The 6,406-nt window shown below is 42.0% G+C and overlaps 1 protein-coding gene across 1 annotated transcript in view; it reads left to right on the top strand.

Moving 5' to 3' along the window:
* The window catches only part of PIP4K2A (phosphatidylinositol-5-phosphate 4-kinase type 2 alpha), a 228,954-nt gene that overhangs the window by 49,824 nt on the left and 172,724 nt on the right, over positions 1–6,406 (top strand). The window lies entirely within an intron of this gene.

Genomic DNA, 6,406 nt, shown 5'->3' with positions numbered 1-6,406 from the left:
CAGGTGGAGATGGAGACCCTGGTGACACCTGGTTAGTGGAGAGTTTGCCTGTCTTAAGGTTATTCGTTGGTCTAATTTCATCATTATTGTGTGTCAGGTAATAGGGAGGTCTGAGGAGAGGGAGAGAGATGGGGGAACAGCTGGTTGGCGGGCGATCAGAACACACAACAGATGTTTGCTGTCTTATGGGGTGTGGCTCGTGGCGCCCTATTGTAATCTAACTTCAGAAACCACCGCTCATGATCACAAGAGAAATAACAATGCGAGAGTTTGCAATAACGGTGAGAATTACCAAAATGCGACACGGGAAATGCTAAGTGAGCACCTGCTGTTGGAAAAAAGGTGCCTATGGATTTGTTCAAACAGAGCTGCCGCAAGCTTCCAATTTGTAAAAAAAAGGAAAGGCAGTACCTGTGAAGTGCAGCGAGGCGAGCTGCGCCAGTCAACTACAAGACCGTGTGCCATGGACCTGAAATTGAAAGCAGGAAGTCAGCGTACTAAATCGTGTTTTAAAAACAAAAAAGTGAGGGAGGCCCTGCATTTAGGGAAAAAAGAGGCTTCTACATTATACATGTAAGATACTGAGCTCCAAGCTTCTTTTTAATATTTCAGAAAGGGGCTGCTCAGTTTCTAATGGATAGTTGGCTGAGATTCCGCTTGTTGCAGCCAGTGACAGCAAGAACGTACGCGGATCCAGGACTGATGGAGCATCTCAAGATCTTACACTTCCGTGTGTGTGCGCGCATGTGTGTGTGTGTTTACATTCGCTGATAGGAATGCTACAAGAGAGCTGGGAAAGGTTAAGGAAAGGACAGTTATAAATGGTGTCAAACTCTGAGAAAAAAATGAAAGTCAGAAAGGACCTTTTAGTCTTGAAAGATGACGCTATGATTAAAACAGAACACAGGCTAAACAGAGGTATTGATCAAATACTGCAGAACCGTACGAGAGATTACTATTGATGCTTGAGGAGGAAAGTTTATGAGAAAAGAAAGTAACTTCTGTTTAGTGGTTTCCAAAGAAGTTTCCCCGCTGTCATCTCAGTTGACCTTTCTACAAGTCCGGGGGGAAGGGAGGAGACAGTTTATTGTTCCCATTTGACAGTTGACAAAACAGCGCTGAGAGACCAAGTGACTGGGCTAAGCTGATAGTGCATGCAACGGGCTCAGGACCAAACCCAGATCTGACTTGGGTTCCCCTGAGCTCATGTGACTTCTGTGTTTCTCCAACTTGGGGTCTATACCACGGCTTAGAAGATGCAGAAACTGTGTGCACTGGGTCGAGGCTGCCTCCCATGTCAGGCCATGTGGAATGAAGTAACAGTGTCAGGTCTTAAAGGAGACTTTGCCTCTTTGCGTGTCAGCGTCACGGGGAGGAGCTGAGGGAGAGCGATCTGTTGGCACACACGGCTTCCTGTGTTGGAGGCTGATGTTTGAATAGTGTGCGTTTGTTGACTGGATGCAATGTGAGAGTCCTCATTTTTATTTGTACTGTACTACAATGTAAAACAAGCTGATTTTTGTAATCCAGTATGGCCTCTGCTGGGCAGAAAGAGAGAGATCCAAAAGATCAGCCTTGTGTGAAAAAAGGACCACAGGTAACAAAGGACATGATTGCACTTTGTGCGTTTCCCAGGTCGTCGGCGCTGCCAGAATTTTCAGATGCACGGGACGCACGTTTAAATATTATTGGACCATCTGTGTCTCTTTAGATGCCTGGTGAGAACACCGAGTGTTCCAAACAAGGGTTACTATGCGGTCTGTTAACCCTAGCTAACATCAGGTCGTAGTTATCCCTCCCTGAGTAGAGACTCGACGAGCCAAAATCAGACCTGGGTGAAGTTACAAATGAGGCAGGTTTAATGTAAGAACAGATACTCTTGATATTTTAAAGGTCCTGTAGTTTGTTTGTTTATCTATTTTGCAGAGGGCATTTGTGCTCATCGGAGAAAGATAAACAGGGAGAAAGCACCACCACCAAGGCGTGGTCACACCACAGTCTCTTCTCTTCTTTTTCTCTATCCTGTTGGGAGATTGGGCATACACACATACTGGCATTTTGTGTGTGTGTGTGTGGAATTATTTTATTTAAATTTATTTATTTATTTAAATGTGACCAGAGAAGGACAGAGTGAGAGAGAAAGAGAGAGAGAAAAAGAGAAAGTGAGAAAGTAAGCCACCACACGGGGTCCAGGTCTTGAACTATGGTTGGCCATGAGGGAGTCCAGTGCCCTCAGCCACCATACCACCTGTGCTGGCCCCACATACTGGCATGTTTTTAAGCTATTGGAGCTGTGATTTCGAACCACCCGGCCAACCATGTAGGTAGGATCCAGCTTCTTTACCCACCAGGCGAAGGGCTGGCCCAGGTCCTGTAGTACTTTCTACGCTTATCAACTTGTTCCTGCTTCTGCCGGCTCCACTAATAGTGTGTTTGTTCCTTTTGTATGTCTTTCACTGAGCTGAGAAGCATCACGTTGTCACCACTTCTTCTTTTTTATATGTATTCATGGACATTATTAATATTAAAGTCACCAATAATGTGTCAAGTAAAACACTGTATTAGGAATAAAATGATGAGAACAGGCTAGTTTTCTAGTTTTCAGGTGGCTGGCACTTTCTAGTAATAAGGGCAGGGTGACAGTACTTGAGTTTGAGAGCTATCATTGCCTCCTGGCAAAGGAAATGAACAGGCCTGACCATCAGCCAGGAGAAAACAGGTTACACAGATAAAAGCTGAAGACTGAGAAAAGTTTAACAAAAGATAAAACCCACTCCTGAGTACAGCAGTTTGAGGATGTGAAAAATTTAACAGCTAATTGTGTTCTCTACACAGGGCCTAGGTGGGTACATGAATAAGGTACTCAGAGTATTTCTTTTTTGAGCATTTTGATCATATTTTTTGAATTAACTCCAACACAGGAATTGGCCAACGAGGCCTGTGGGCCACTGGCCTGCTGCTTGTTTTCATGTGACTCATGAACTAAGAATGGATTTCACATATGTATATTAAAATGGTTTTTAAAAAATCAGAAGAATATTTCATGATCCATGAAAACTATACGAAATTCAACGTTCAATGTCTATAAAAAGTTTTATGGGGATACAGCCATGTTGATTTGCTTGCCTGTTCGTAGCCAGTTTTGCGCTATAGGAGCAGGCTGGAGTAGCCGTGACAGCGACGGTGGGTCTAGACTAGACTATTTATGGTACAGCCCCTTATGGGAAGGTTTGCCAATCTCTGCTATACCAAAATATTACTAATATCTGAAATTAAGGGTGTTCCCCTTTTTTCTGTGTTTTCTTTTTCATTCTTTTTTGGCCTAGAGCGTGTATGTGTTTGTCAAAGAGAGAGGGATAGGAAAAAGCATCCCTATGAGACATGATCACTCTGCCGTCCCTTCTCCATTCCTCCTTTCAACATTTTGGGCACACATGCACATGTGCCACACCTGGTGTGTTTCTCAAGCTGCTGGCTCTGGGACTTGAACTACATGGTGGCCATGTGGGATCTAACAGACCACTGCGCTGGTTATCCTTTTTCCTTTCGTTTGCTATAGGGCACATTTGCTTGCCAGAGAAAGACAGAGAGGGAAGGAGGGGGAGAGAGAGAGAATGAGAAAGCTTCCCACAGAGAGGTGACCCTGCCACAATCGCTTCTCCTCCATTTTTCTCTCTGTACTTTGGGGCATGCACGCACATGCGCCCAGCATGGTTTTCAAGCCAACGGGTCTGGGACTCGAACCATAGTGAACCATGTGGGATCCAGGCACCTTAACTACCATGCCACCTGGCTGGCTCTCTTTTTTCCTTTTTTAGCGATAGAGAATTCTTTCTGCTAATATCTCATCACCTTGTGATGCTCCTACCCCATCCTCTCCGTTAGCTAGACCCACAGGCTTGAGCCATCACACCTGGGCCATGTAGGCTGAGCCACAAGCCACTTGGGTCTCTCATGCTGGGTTTTTTCTATTACATTTTTAACAGTAAAGTTATAGCAAAAAGAATGTGATCGTATTACATAAAAAGACCAACTTTTTTTTTTTTTCAGTGAGATGAATCTCTTTATTTTACAAGGATAGTAGAAAATGGGGGCCTTTTGGCAGCCTTTGGTGGAACGATATTTTTCTATAATGTATCTTCTTCACTATATTGGAATTTTTTTCTCAAGTACATGTCTCCAAGTTATCTGCCAGTAGGTTTGCCAACAATTTCTTCCATTCTTTTATGCACCAGCTGCTTCTCCTCTCAAGAGGTGGCATCTGGGCTGGCCTTCTGACTTCTTTGACCAATAGAATGTGGTGATTGTAATGCTGTGATGCTGTGTGACTTCCAGGTCTCGCCTCCAGAAACTCTGTGCGTTCGGTTTTGCCCTTTAGAAAGCCTGCAACTCTATAAAAGAGTCTTGAGCCAGACTGCCACATGAAGAGAAACCAGGTGGCCTAGAAGGAAGGCATCCTAGTCGACAGCCTCACCAAGTCCTAGACATACAAGTGGCGCCATCTTGGCTCATCCAACTCCAGCTGGGCCACACAGCAGCACCATGTAGCTGAGCCCTCCTTGAACTCTTAACACTTGTACTTACGAGCAAATAGAACGGTGGTGCTTTTAGGCCATGACATTTTGGAGTACTTTGTTATGTTGTCATTTTTTGGAGAAGTTTTTTTAATTTATTTTTTTTTGTTTGTTTTTTGTTTTCGCTATAGGGCGCGTGCACTCACCGGACAGACACAGAGAGACAGAAAGAGAGAAATCAACCCCTGGGGGGATGGCCACACAGCAATCCCTTCTCCTCCATTCTCCTCTTGGGATCTTGGGCACACACGCACCCGGCGTGAGTTTAAGCCTCCGGGTCCAAGACTTGAACCACGGTCAACTACATGGAAGTCCAGCGACATAGCCATTACGCTAACTGCTGGTCCCTGTTATGTTGTCTTAACTAACTGAAAAAGTTTAAGGATATATATATATATGCCACCCTTTTACTATGATTGATGAAAGTGGAAAATATCCTCTCATATAGTAAGTTAGTAATGAACTGCAGTTTAATATTGTTAACAATTGCATGCTTGAGTTCCTAATGCATGTACTAGGTATTAGGGAAAGTCATAACATATTTTTCTGTTTTTCTATGCAAAAATGTGTCATGACTTTCCTGATAACCCAAGGTTCATTGGAAAAATACAATAGCTACTTTTTTTTTTTTAATTGCCAGATGGCATGTGTCCTTGTCAAAGAGAGAGAGAAGGAGGAGAAAACCCTCACTCTGTTTTCCATTTCTCCATCTCGTTGGGATTTAAGGCATGCAGACACACATGCCTGGTGTGTTTTTCAAGCCACCAGGGCTGGGTTTGACTGCAGTTGGCCATGTGGCCTCCAGTTCTTGTAATCATTAAGCTATGGACCGGCCTGACAATAGCTATTCTTACGGTTATAAAAATAGTCCATGCTTTTTGGATAAGATTTAGAAAAGCATATAAAATTCTAAAATGTAATATTGAAATTACTCATTTTTACCATCTAGCAGTAATCACTGTTAATTCCAGCCTGTTCTTTAAAGAAATTCTTATTTTATGAAAGTATGTGTGTGTGTGTGTTTATGTGTGTGTATGTATGTATGTATGTGTAGTTTTGTATTCTGACTTACTTGTGTAATATGTCAAGTTTATTTTTAAAGCTTAAGTTTTAGCGATCACAGCAATCTATATAAGTAGAGTATAAAACACATAATTCAAAGCTATTCCATAATCTTCATTTTCTACTATTTTCAATTTTGCTAGAGAATTTTTTTTAAGCAATTCTTTTTTAGAGGATTTTATTGAGCTATAGTTCACGTAAGATATGAAGAATACAAGTGAAATACCTTTTTTGTTTCTTTTGTTTGTTTGTTTGTTACCATCATGCTATGGGCTGGCCCTACCCATTTTTAACTGGACTTTTGATTACTGAGTTGTGAGACCGCTTCATATGTTTCAGATATAAATCCCTTATGAAATAAGCAATTAGCAAGTATTTTCTCTCATCTCGTTGGTTTTCTTTTCACTTTCTTGGTAGTGTTTGAAGCATTAAAGTTTTTAATTTTGATGTAATCTAGTTTACCTGTTTTATTGCTTCTGCCTTCAGTGGAATGCCCAAGAACCCATTGCCCAAGACCATGAAGATTACAGATAATTTGTAATGTTATTTTATTCATTTATTCTTAATTCTGTACATTATTCTGTGACTAGTATTGCCAGGTTATTTATTTTTAATGCAGGTTCTTCAGGGACTACATATATGAAACATATCCTTTTTTAACCACTGTCTGTGGATGGGTACAAAGCCTATTTCCAGTTTTTTTTATTTTTGTCACTAACAAGACTGCCAAACTCTTCATCTCGCTTTTATTGCGTCCTGGTGCCTGCATT

The sequence above is a fragment of the Tupaia chinensis genome, unplaced genomic scaffold, assembly GCF_000334495.1.
Source record: "Tupaia chinensis unplaced genomic scaffold, TupChi_1.0 Scaffold000001_1, whole genome shotgun sequence".
In the NCBI taxonomy this organism is placed as follows: Eukaryota; Metazoa; Chordata; class Mammalia; order Scandentia; family Tupaiidae; genus Tupaia; species Tupaia belangeri.
This window is presented reverse-complemented; position numbering and strand designations above follow the sequence as displayed.